At 47.6% G+C, this 12,852-nt stretch overlaps 1 pseudogene; it reads left to right on the forward strand.

The window, feature by feature from the left end:
- Nucleotides 1-9,438: 9,438 nt before the first annotated feature.
- Nucleotides 9,439-11,922, forward strand: LOC137754825 (RNA exonuclease 5 pseudogene; annotated as a pseudogene).
- Nucleotides 11,923-12,852: the final 930 nt, after the last annotated feature.

Here is a 12,852-nt window from a genome sequence, read left to right on the forward strand (position 1 = left end):
GCGATGAAGGGTGGCCCCCGCTCGCCACAACTAGAGAAAGCCCTCGCACAGAAACGAAGACCCAACACAGCCAAAAATAAATAAATAAATAAACAAATAAAAAAAATTGATTAAAAAAAGAAAGAAAAGGATGACTCTTTTTTTTCCTTGGTATTGGGTCTGGAGTTCAGGCTTAATAATTGTTACCTGTATAGTTGGATAAATAATACTTAAAAATAATTATCTCCAAACTAGATTGTGACATAAATGGAGGGGAAATGGCATTAGTATTAAGTGTCTACCATGGGCATTTACATGTATTGACTCATTCAGTCCGGCCCCAAAACTTTGTAAGTTATGTGTCACTGTTTCCATTTTATAGCTGAAGAAACTTAACTTCAGAGGGGTTAATTAACTCACCAAAGGAAAAACGATAAATATGGTGCTGAGAATCCAAACCAAGATTAACATCTAGGCTTCTGTGGCTCTAGAACTCATGTATTTTCTACCAAAATGTTAAAAAAAAAAAAAAAAAAGAAAAAGGGAGGAAGGGAGGGAAGGGAGAGGGAGAGGGGGAAAGAGAGAGAAAGAAAGAAAGACGGAAAAAGAGGGAGCGAGAGAGAAGGAAAGAGAAAAAAAATGGGTCCCCTGATAAGCTAATCAATTATGAAATTTTTAATTTCTTGTAGACTGCAGAATCAGCATGTGTTTTCAGCATAATTAAAGGTAAAGGCTGAAACATTTTTGTTTAGCAGTAGGCCAAAAAAGACATAAGAGCTGCAAAACCTACATTTTGAAATCCTACCTTTTTTTTTTCAGTATCCCCCATTTGGACCTGACAAGTATAATAAAAGATATGGTTTAGATGACAGTTTGTTTGGAACCATATTGAAAAACATTTTATGTGAAAGAAATAAAAACGGGCCTCTCGGGAATTCCCTGGTGGTCCAGTGTTTAGGACTCCAGGCTTCCTCTGTGGGGGGCTGCGGGTTTGATCCCTGGTGGGAGAACTAAGATCCTGCATACCGTGTGGCAGCGTGGCAAAAAAAACAAAAACAAAAACAAAGCCTCTGTCTTTTTAAATATTTATTTATTTATTTATTTATTTATTTATTTATTTATTTATTTATTTATGCTGTGCTGGGTCCTAGTTGTGGCACGCGGGATCTTTAATTGCAGCATGAGAACTCTCAGTTGTGGCATGGGGGATCTAGTTCCCTGACCAGGGATTGAACCCGGTCCCCCTGCATTGGGATCACGGAGTCAGTCACTGCACCACCAGGGAAGCCCTTCGTTCATTCTGATTGCTGTGTGACCCTGTGTGGCCAGAACCCCACGCAGCCTCCTTCCCTTTTCCATTCTCCCACCGGCCATCTTTGTGAGTGTTTCCATGTCTTTACTGTTCTGGGTGAGGTTGCTGCAAACACCCCGGTGAACATACCCTGATGCTCACCACACTCTTGGGTTTATACTCGAGAGGATTGACCAGGAGTTCCTGCTAGTTTCCTGAAGAGTTGCACCATTCTGCACTCCCACCAGCAAAACGTAAAGTATCTTGTGGATCTAGAGGCCCACATGTGGTATGTTGTCTGGTGTTTTTGTCTTGCTGTTGTTGAACAGTGCAGAGTATTTTCTCGTGTCATCTTTTTTTTTTTTGTTTTTTTTTTTTGGGCTGCGTTACGCTGCTTGTGAGACCTTAGTTGCGAGATCTTAGGGATCAATCCCGGAAGTCCATGGCAGTGAAAGCTCCAAGTCCTAACCACTGGACCACCAGGGAATTCCCTTTCTCATGTCGTTTTTTTTGATGTGGACTATTTTTCAAAGTCTTTACTGAATTTGTTACAGTATTGCTTCTGCTTTATGTTTTGGTTCTTTGGCCGGGAGGCATGTGGGATCTTAGCTCCCTGACCAGGGAATGAACCTGCACACCCTGCACAGGAAGGTGAAGTCCTAACCACTGGACCACCAGGGAAGTCCCTCTCACCTCATCTTTTTTTTTCTTTTTTTTAAAAACATCTTTATTGGGGTATAATTGCTTTACAGTGGTGTGTTAGTTTCTGCTTTATAACAAAGTGAGTCAGCTATACGTATACATATATCCCCATATCCCCTCCCTCTTGCGTCTCCCTCCCACCCTCCCTATCCCACCCCTCTAGGTGGTCACAAAGCACCGAGCTGATCTCCCTGTGCTATGCGGCTGCTTCCCACTAGCTAGCTATTTTACATTTGGTAGTGTATATATGTCCATGCCACTCTCTCACTTCGTCCCAGCTTACCCTTCCCCCTCCCCGTGTCCTCAAGTCCATTCTCTACGTCTGCGTCTTTATTCCTGTCCTGCCCCTAGGTTCTTCAGAACCATTTTTTTTTTTTAGATTCCCTATATATGTGTTAGCATACGGTATTTGTTTTTCTCTTTCTGACTTACTTCACTCTGTATAACAGACTCTAGGTCCATCCACCTCACTACAAATAACTCCGTGGCCTTGCTGTCCTCTCTTAGGGACTGTGGCATCGTCTCTGTAGAAAGAGGTGGGTCAGCTTGAAGCCCGGTTCCCTCTTCTGCACGTTTCTTCTTTCTCTCCCAGCGATGGTGCCGGCCGAGCTGTGCCACAGCAACCAAGGCAAAAGGGTCATGCACAGAACGACTGAGAACTTTGACCAGGTGCCGTGGGCTCCTCAGAGACAGTGACCCAGGACTGAGGTCCCAGAGCCTCCTTCTGAGTGTTGTGGCCCCGGTGCCCCTCTCACGGGAGTTGTTGTCAGGCTTGATGGTTGAAGCAGCCATGGTATCGAGATTTCACTGGTAGAAACTATTCCTTTTCTTCCCTGGGAGAAGCAGGTCTCCTTCTACTTTGTTGGGGGACCCCCTTTTTAATAAACAAAAATGATGAGCTGTAAGTACCTATTAAGGATTAGGTTATATACATGTAAAGAATAATCATAAAGATCAAGAAACAGAACATGATGGGTGGACACCCAGGAGTGCGCTTCCCTCGTCCCAGCCTCCTCCCCACCATGAGGCAGCTGTTCCCCTGATTTTGTGTCAGTGACTTGTCCTCATAGTTTATGCCCGGGCACGCATCCCTAAATAAGGCAGCCCAGCTTTGGCTAGTTCCAAAGTCTGTAAGTGGGTGTACCGTGCATGCTGCTTTATTGCTCTTGATGGCTCAGCATTGGGTCCATGAGATTCTTTCATCTTGTGAATATAGTCTTTTTTAAAAAATAATTTTTATAGTTTTACTAACTTTAAACAAAATGTACTCCATTGCTGTGGAACATTCCTTCATAGGAGCGTGCATGGTTCATTTCTGCATCCGCCTGTGTTGGCCTTCAGGTTCTTTCAGGTTTGGCTCCTGTGGCTGCGGAGTCCATGTCCGTGTGTCCCGGTGCAGGGCTGGTGGGTTTGTGTTCAACTGGGAGGAGCACTGTGGGTCTGTGTGCACGGACTTCACTATCTGAGGCCCGATTGTTTCAGAAGTGGTTGCACCCCCCGCTGCGTACCAGGCTTTCCATTGCTCCACATCCTGCTGATATTTGATACTATGTCTTTCATGTCTGCCATTCTGGTAGGTGTATGCACAGTATTTTTCTTATGGCTTTAATCCCTCGGTTGTTAGTGAAGTTGTTCATCTTGTGGTATTCATGGACTATTTCCTGTTGTTTTTAACAAAGTTTTAAAAATTGTGGTCAAATACACATAACATAAACTTTACTATCTTAACCATTTTTAAGTGCACATTTCAGGGTCAAGAAGTAATTCCCACTGTTGTGCAAACTTGACCGCCATCGTCCTCCAGAACTTTTTCATCTTGCAAAATTGAAACAGTCCCCATTAAACGCTCACTCCCCATTGTCCCTCCCTCAGCCCCTGGCACTCAACATCCTACTTTCTGTCTCTATGCTTCCGACTGCTCTAGGGGCCTTGTATGAGTGGATCAAGCACTGTTTGTTTTTTTGTGTCTAGCTTACATCACTGAGCATAATGCCCTCAAGGTTCATCCCTGCTGCAGCCTGTGTCAGAATTGCCTTCCTTTTTAGGCTGAATAACACTCCCTTGTATTGGTGGACCGTGTTTTTCTTCTCCTTTCATCCATTAGTGGACACATGTAATATCTACATTCATTTCTCCTGTCATAATATTTGTGGAATAATGTCAGAAAGGCCTATGAATCAAAAGTCATTTGCCATTAACTTTTTTCTTAGACTTTTTATCGTGAGAAACATCAAAGCTAAGAAAAAGGGAAGAATACATGTCAGCTTCACTTGTGTTCAGGAATTAATGCTTTACGGTATTCACTTTATTCCCTGTGTGTGTGCTACGCGTGTGCATGTGCCTGTTTGCATACATGTGCATAGGTGTGTGCACTTGCACACGTTAGTGTGTGCATGGGCATATGCATGCATGTGTGTTCACATGCTAGTGTGTGAATATATTTGTGCTGTGCACGTGCATGTGTTTGTGTGTGTGCTGTGCCTGCCTGTGCGCACACCTGCGTGTTTGCTGGAACCACTTGCAAGTTGGCTGCAGACTGAATCGTGCCCCAGGTATATCCGCACGCAGCTGCTCTAACAATCCTGCGTAGCCACGTAAAGGTCACAGATCTCGGGGAGTCTGTCGTCCAGTGACTGTCACTGTCTCAGTAACACCCTTCACACCTTCTTTAAACCCCATTCAGGGTCCAGCTTAGACCCCCCATTACATTCAGTCACCTGCCCCAGGTCCCCTGTAAGCTACAATGTCACAATGGGAGAGCCCGGCCAGGGCCTGGGGTGTCCCTCCTGTTGGCCCGGCCTCCAGGCCCTGCACTTGGCTCCTGTGTTCCCGTCTCTCAGCCAGGCCCCGACTTGGATGGGGCCGCCACCTCTTTCCTCACAGGGGCCCATCGCCCAGTCAAGGGGGTGCATTCTCCCAAACTCAGCATCAGGAGCGGGGGGGGGGTGGTGACTGCCCCCACTGGGTCTCCTTCATGTGAGACCCTGTGCTTTTGAAAGAGCAGGCACCCTGCCCTCGGGGGTGGGGGGCTGGGAGGTGGCATGGGGCCCACGATGGGCAGGCGGGTCCCCGGGTGGGGCGAGCCAGCGTGCAAGGAGTTCCGCGGTGGGTTCTCCTCTCCAACGGCTTGTGTGCCCCAACCTCTCCCCGTGCCTCCCCTGGAAGACAGCGCGGCGCCCTGCTGAGTGTCAGCCCCAGGGCATGAGGTCACCTGACCGGGAGCCATAGGAGCCGTCAGCCACCGCCCCCTCTACACACACGCGCACACGCACGCGCACACACGCACGCACACGCACACGCTGCAGGGAAGCAGGACCTGAGTGCAGGGCTCTCAGCGGCCCTGAGCGCCCCGCCCGGAATCGGCCAGCGGAATGGACAGAGCGGATCTCCCGGCCCGGACCATGCAGGACTGTCCTGCCTGGGCTTCCAGTGTGGCCGCCTCCTTCTGGAAGCCTGGGAGGCTGGAATCGGGCCACTTCTTGTCTGTCCTGGCAGCAGACTGGGCTGCACTCTAAGAAGTCCGTGGCTCGCCCGTGGATCCTGACCATCAGGTGGCCAGAGAAATTGGGAACATTTCTGTTTTGCCTGTTGAAATGTTTAATGACAAAGATTTTGTTCAGTTTCCTGATGTGGGTGTCCAAAGATGAGAGACCCATGTGTGTGACCTGTACCTCCTATGAGATCAGCCCTAAGCTAGTTTAAACATGATCAAGTTCTGTCTACATGGTAGATTTAGACCTCTCCATGTCCTGTCTACTGATTATATTTAGAGCTGACCATGTGCTGTCTATAATAAGAACATTTAGACCTGACCATGTTCTGTGTACGCTAGGACTATGGGGACCTGGGTAGAGACCCGGCCTGGCCTCAGTACTGGGAAGCTCCGTGCCTCCTGCATCTGAAGGTCAGTGCTTAGATGTCTGGGGTCTGGAGCCTGAGGTGGGCTTGTCTACGTAACAGCCTCTCTTCTGAGTGTGGTGACCTGGTCCTCCCAAGGGTCAGTGCTATGGTCGGGGCCTTAGTCTTAATCCCTGCAAGGTTCACCTTCCCTGGGGCTTGTGGAGAATCCTCAGGAGGGCTACCTGGCAATAATTCCAATTTACCAGCACGTGCATGGTGCGTAGGGAGGCAGGGTTAGCTGGTGAATTGAATGCAGGGCAAGCAGATCGGGCAAAAGGCCGATGGGTAACAGCTGAGGCTGCTGCTGAGCTCTCCTTCCAGTCTACCGTCCCTACTCAGCAGAGTCCAGAGCTGCCCCTCGGCTTTCAGCCCTGCTGTCCTGTGAGTTTTCTCAACATGGAAGTGAGACAAGAAAGGACTGAGCCTGCCAGCACCAAGGTTATGGGTTCAACTCTAGCATGAAAGCTTTAAAAACAGTTAAAATCACACAGAACCAAAGTGAGAAGAGGAGGACTCCTCTGGGACAAGTGTGGGGAGAGGAGACCCACCTTACACTTCTTTTGCCATCCCAGGAGGTCCCAGGAACCCAGCTTGTTTCCACATTAGGGGAGCAACCAGCAGAGCCATGGTGTCCTGACCAAGGAGACGTGTGACCCCAGGTGCAGGGTCTGGGGAGGTGAGGTCATCCTGGTGAGTGTGGACCTGTGACCCCAGGTGGGGGGCGGTCTGGGGAGGTGGGGTCACCTGTTGAGTGAGAACGTGTGACTTTAGGTGCAGGGTCTGGGGAGGTGGGTCACCCTGGTGAGTGTGGATGTGTGACCCCAGGTATAGGGTGCGGGGACTGTGTGGGTCTCACCACACCTGCGTGGGTCAGGATCACATGTACGGGGAGACCGCATATGCGCTCTTTGCCTGCAGTGTGTCCTGTCCCCTTTGAGATTTCCAACCTCTGCATTAAGGGTGTTGCCCTGATTAACCTGTGGTTCCTTTGCTTCTCTTAATCTTGTCACAATCATATGAGGTCAGACATGTTTGAGTGGGTTGCTGCTCTGTGTTCGGGTGAGTGACAACACTTGGTGGTATCATATTAATATCATACCATATCATATGTCTAATATATGGGGGTTACCACTGCCTGGGTCCCCCTGGACAGAGGTCAGGTGAGCACAGACTAGCCCCCCCCCCCCTCCCAAGAATGGTCTCCCACGTGCTCCGTGAGGGTACCATGATGGCCTGTCAGGTGGGGGACTATGTTTGGGCCTCCGACAATTGTGATGAAAGGGAGTCGAAATGGAATCTCAATTAACAAGACATCATTTTAAGAATTTATTTTAAGTGAAATAAAACACTCGTCACATACCCTTTACCGTCATCACCATTTTAAGCTCACGTTTCTGAGGCATCAGATATACTCACCTTCTCGTGGAGCCATCACCACCATCCCTAGAGCTTTTCATCTTGTAAAACCAAACTTCCACAACCATGAAAGTCTCACTCCCCATTCCCTCCCACTGCCCCTGGCACCGATACCCACTTCAGTCACTGAGTTGTCGACTCCAGGGCACCCACTGGAGTGGAATCCTGCAGTGTTTGCTGATGGGTCATTTTGGAAGAGCTGACTTTCAGTCTGAAGCTCTGCCTGTTTGCCTCTGAAGAATCTGCATTTAAGGAGAGGGTGTATGAGGAAGGGGGTGTATGAGGGACAAAGGTGTCTGGGGTGCAGATGAGCCAGGACCTGACCAGCTGCCTGTTGGGTCCTCTGGTCCCATCTCTTGGTCTCTGCCTCATCTGCATCATCACTGTCCCCGCTGGCACCCCTGGGGTGTTGTTGTCTGAGTGGGATTCCCCTGGGGCCCCTGCTCTCCTCCCCTCCTCCTGCTGGTTGGGGAGGGGACTGCTTGCTGTGTGGTCTCTACTCCTGAGGCAGGAAGGACCCTGTAGCATGGACCTGCAGAGCGTGGGGTGTGGTCCCAAGAGCATGGGGCCCACATAGGACCCAACATCGGGGCGTGACAAGCGCTAGGGCTGCCTCATCACTGACAAGGAATGTTGCCCAGATCCTGCTCGGGAGGGTGTGGTGGGTGGTCTGGGACCCTAGAGGCCCCATTCCTATCCTGGAGCTTGGAGAGTGCATCCCCATGGGCTCCAGATTCACCCCATATCTCAGCCATATCCCTCTGTCCTGTCTTTGAACTCAGGAAAACGAGCTCTCTTGTCCACAACATAGGCCTGGTCCTGTTGGTATTAGGATTCTTTAAGTTAGGCGTCCTGGGATAGCAGCTCTTTTTAGGCCTAAGAAGGAACAGCTCAGGAGTGTACAACAATTTCAGATGAAACTAATATTCAATGACTATCTCTAACTACTCGGTTGTTGACTTCTATTAGTCATTTTTCTCCTGGTTTTAGCTCTGATGTGGGGATTACAGAGGAGTCAACATTTAAATCTTCATAATCTGTGTATTTGTAGCTTCAGTATCATTACTGACCCATAGTTTGTATGGTTTGGGAAGAGTTATTGATTTCATGTATCATGTAAAGGATTCACAATGATGATAGGGCAATTAAGATTACAATAGTGGCTGGTAAATTGTTCAGATTTTCTCTCCCTGTGCATCTATTGTATGTATATGAGGTAGTTTAGTTGTCAATATTAGTGAAATAATATAGAGGACTAGAGAACTTATTTTAAAAATAACTATGAATGTGTGATGATGAAAATGTAAAAGTTCTTCCATAATCGGTGATGTTGCATCTTGAGAGCCTAGAAGAAATTGATACGCCTCTTGATAGACAGGAATTTAGCCTATGATTTAACTTTGACAAAGTTACATCACTTTTAAATTTTGTCTCATTTATTGAGAAAGACATAATTGTTATGGTGTTGGCTTGAAACTGGTTGAAAAGGACTTGAGTCCTTCCTTATTTTACATTTACATAGGTAGGATCTTGAAACATAGGATATGGTGAAGGACATTCGTGTAACCATTCTAGGTCAGGAGTAGCAGTTTCCACTGTTAAGACTTCTTGTTTAGACGCAAATGCTTTTCAAAGTATGAAGATTATTAGCATTACTGCTGCTACTGAGTTGAATGAGCCTGAAGACAAAATATTTCATGTTGTGTGTGCCTCAGGGTGCTCGGACTAACGTAGTGACATCCCTGAGAGGCCAAGAAAGTGCTGCAGGAAGTCATATTTACTACTACGGATATACGTGTGAAGTGAATTTTTGCTCATGCTGAGTTAACTGTATAACCTGAGAATAGTGGGAATCAGTGTGGGAAGCCTCCTATAATAGTGAAGACTGCTCCCATGGACATTAGGTCACGGAAGTGTGCTACTACATAGTAGGTATCCTGGAGGACAATGTCCGGGGGTGAGTTGGCTAAGATGATTCCTGTCAAACCACCTACCGTAAAAAGAAAAACTAAAGCCTAACACTCATAATATAGTGGGAGGTCACATAATATTACCTCCGTGAACAGATGTTAACTAGGGACTTCCCTGGTGACGCAGTGGTCAAGAATTCGCCTGCCGGCCCAAGGCTGAGGCAGCTGCTGGGGTTGCTCATGGAGCCAGAGAAGGAAAGGACCGGGAGGACCCCCAAGAAGGGCAGGAAGAGGAGGCGAGTCCCGAATAAGCTGGTCGGGGCGTCTGAGGTGATGAGAGACCGTTGGGATCTTGAGGAGAGGCAGCAGCCCGAGGCCAAGAAAGCCCGCTTATCTACCATTTGATTTGCTGGAAGCCGTGAAATAACTCATGGTCAGCTATGTGAATTGCTGAAGCGTGCAGTTCTGGGCAAATTCAGTGTTCCTAAGCCTAGCGGGTGCCAGCTTTTTCACCAAAACCACCTGAACAACGTGGTGGTTTTTATACTGCAGGGAATGAGTCAGCTACACTTTTACAGGTTCTATTTGGAGTTTGGGTTTCTCCGAAAGGCATTCAGACACAAGTTCTGCTTGCCTCCCCCATCATCTGATTTCCTAGCTGATATCATTGGGCTGCAAAAGAAACAAATAATTGGGGATCTGCCTAAAGAAATGGAAGGGTCTTTACCTTCTTCCAGCTCAAAAGTCAGCATCAACCTGCAGAATGACCCCATCGTTCAAAAGTATGGCTCTAAGAAAGTAAGCTTGACCAGATGCCTTCTCACAAAGGAGGAAATGAAAACATATCACTTTCCATTACAAGGTTTTCCTGACTGTGAAAACTTTGTGCCTACAAAGATGTTGTGGTTCTATAACCGACAACAGTCCTCTCTTTGGGCTTGACTGTGAAGTGTGCCTGACATCCAAGGGGCGAGAACTAACACGCATCTCATTGGTTGCTGAAGGAGGCTGCTGTGTTATGGATGAACTTGTTAAACCTGACAACAAGATTGTGGACTACCTCACCAGTTTCTCAGGAATCACAAAGAAGATTCTTAACCCAGTGACAACCACACTCAAAGATGTACAGAGACAGTTAAAAGCACTGCTTCCTCCCGACGCTGTGTTAGTGGGCCACTCCTTAGACTTAGATCTCAGAGCACTGAAAATGATACATCCGTATGTTACTGATACATCATTGCTTTATGTCAGAGAGCAGGGCAGAAGATTTAAGCTCAAGTTCTTAGCCAAAGTTATTTTGGGGAAGGGTATACAGTGTCCAGATAGGTTTGGTCATGATGCCACAGAAGATGCTAGAACAGCCCTTGAATTGGCTCGGTATTTCCTCAAATATGGCCCAAAGAAGATTGCAGAACTAAATCTGGAGGCACTAGCTAGTCACCAAGAACTAGAAGCAGCAGGCCTAGAGACGAAAAATACAGCAGAAGTAGTTCAGCAGCTAAACACAAGTGTTTTAGAATGCTGGGACTCAATGGGCCAGAAGCTCCTTGACTCGGGAGGCAGATGCTACTGAACTTTCTTCTTCCAAAAACTGGCAAACTATTAAGTGCCTTTCAAATAAAGAGGTTCTTGAGCAGGCTAGAGTGGAAATCCCCCTGTTTACCTTCAGCATCGTGCAGTTCTCTTTTGAACCCTTTCCACCCAACCTCACTGAGGAGGTGAGCAAAAGAATGAGGATCAAGTGGATGGAGATGTCAACTGTCTATGCTGGGCCATTTAGCAAAAATTGTAACCTTAGAGCTCTGAAGAGGCTGTTTAAGAGTTTTGGTCCAGTCCGGTCAGTGACTCTTATTCTTGAAACCCATCAGCCACATCTCTGTATACAATACGAAATCCTGGAAGGTGCCCAGCTGGCCATAGAGTCTTTGGATGGCATCCTGGTAGAAGGTACCTGCATCAAGGTGCAGAGGCCTGTGACAGAGCTCACCCTTGATTGTGACATCCTTGTGAATGAGCTGGAACAAGATTCTGAGAACCAAGCTACTATATACCTGTCTGGAGTGAGTGAAACCTTCAAGGAACACCTGTTGCAACAGTCCAGCCTCTTCCTGGGCCTGGAAGCTGTGATCTTGCCTAAAGATCTTAAAAGTGGAAAGCAGAAAAAATACTGTTTCTTGAGATGCAAAACTTTTGGCAGTGCCCAGAGGGCCCTTGGCATTCTCACAGGCAAGAACTGGAAGCTGAAAGGCAGGCATGCCCTAGCCCCCAGGCACCTCCATTCATGGCCCAGGGGCTTACCTCCTGAATCAAGGCCCCCAGGGCTTCGTGTCATACCTCCCCCCTCGGAGCAGGAGACCTTGCAGATGGTGAAGGTGGACCACCCAAAGATAGCAGCCTGGCGCTGGGGCAGGAAGATAGGAAAGCTCTACCACAGCCTGTGCCCAGGCACCCTCTGCCTCATCCTGCTGCCAGGAACTGAGAGCACTCGTGGGTTGCTCTCTGGCCTAGGACTGATGGGAATAAAAGATGAAGAGGAAAGCAACAGCCCAAACAAGTGTTTGTGAGTCTGCCCACCATTTTCCATGTGCCATTTCTTAATCCCTCGTGGGCAATAGCAGAGAATTTGGTCAGGCTGCAGGCACTCCAGAGGCTGCCAGACCTCTATATAGTAGACAGTCTGTGGAAACATTGTACCAGCTTAAGGAGTCTAGTCCATTTATATGAAATGTACACATTTTCAATAAATGTCTAAAATTCAGACATTCCTCATCTTAAGACAAGGTGAGGGGAGGAAAAAAAAAAAAAAAGAATTCGCCTGCCAATGCAGGGGATACGGGTTCGAGCCCTCGTCTGGGAAGATCCCACATGCCACGGAGCAAAAAGCCCGTGCGCCACAACTACTGAGCCTGCCCTCTAGAGCCCGTGCGCCACAACTACTGAGCCTGCCCTCTAGAGCCCGCGAGCCACAACTACTGAAGCCCACGCGCCTAGAGGCCGTGCTCTGCAGCAAGAGAAGCCACCGCAATGAGCAGCCCGCGCACCACGACGAAGGTAGCTCCTGCTCACCACAACCAGAGAAAGCTGGCGCGCAGCAACGAAGACCCAACGCAGCCAAAAAAAAAAAAAAAAAAAAAAAAAATTAAAAAAGAGTCGCTAATCAGCTAGATACTTTTACTCCTGTAGGGATAGAAGTAATTACGGTAGCTGAAGCAAAGTATGCTCCTGAGTCGACAGCTATCCCTATGGTAAACCTATGATGGGCCCACAAGAGAACTCCTAAAAAGCCAGTGGACATGACTCAAACTATTCCCAAATAGCTGAAAGGCAGTTTTTGTCCTAAATAGTATGTAATGATATGTGAGATTATAACAAACCCTGGTAGGCCATGAATACAGACTTCAGGGTGACCAAAGAATCAAAACAGGCGTTGGTATAGGATTCGGTCTCCTCCTGCAGGGTCAAAGAAAGTAGTGTTTAGATTTCTATCTCTTAACAGTATGGCAATTCTGGCTGCTCGGACTGAGATTGGTAATTATAGTAATATGGCTATAGTTGGGGAAGATTAAACAAATAATGGTGTTTGGTATTGGGATATGACTGCTGGTTTTGGATTAAAGACTATAGTAATACAAGAAATAGCACGAAGAACTGAAG

The sequence above is a fragment of the Eschrichtius robustus genome, chromosome 20, assembly GCF_028021215.1.
Source record: "Eschrichtius robustus isolate mEscRob2 chromosome 20, mEscRob2.pri, whole genome shotgun sequence".
In the NCBI taxonomy this organism is placed as follows: domain Eukaryota; kingdom Metazoa; phylum Chordata; class Mammalia; order Artiodactyla; family Eschrichtiidae; genus Eschrichtius; species Eschrichtius robustus.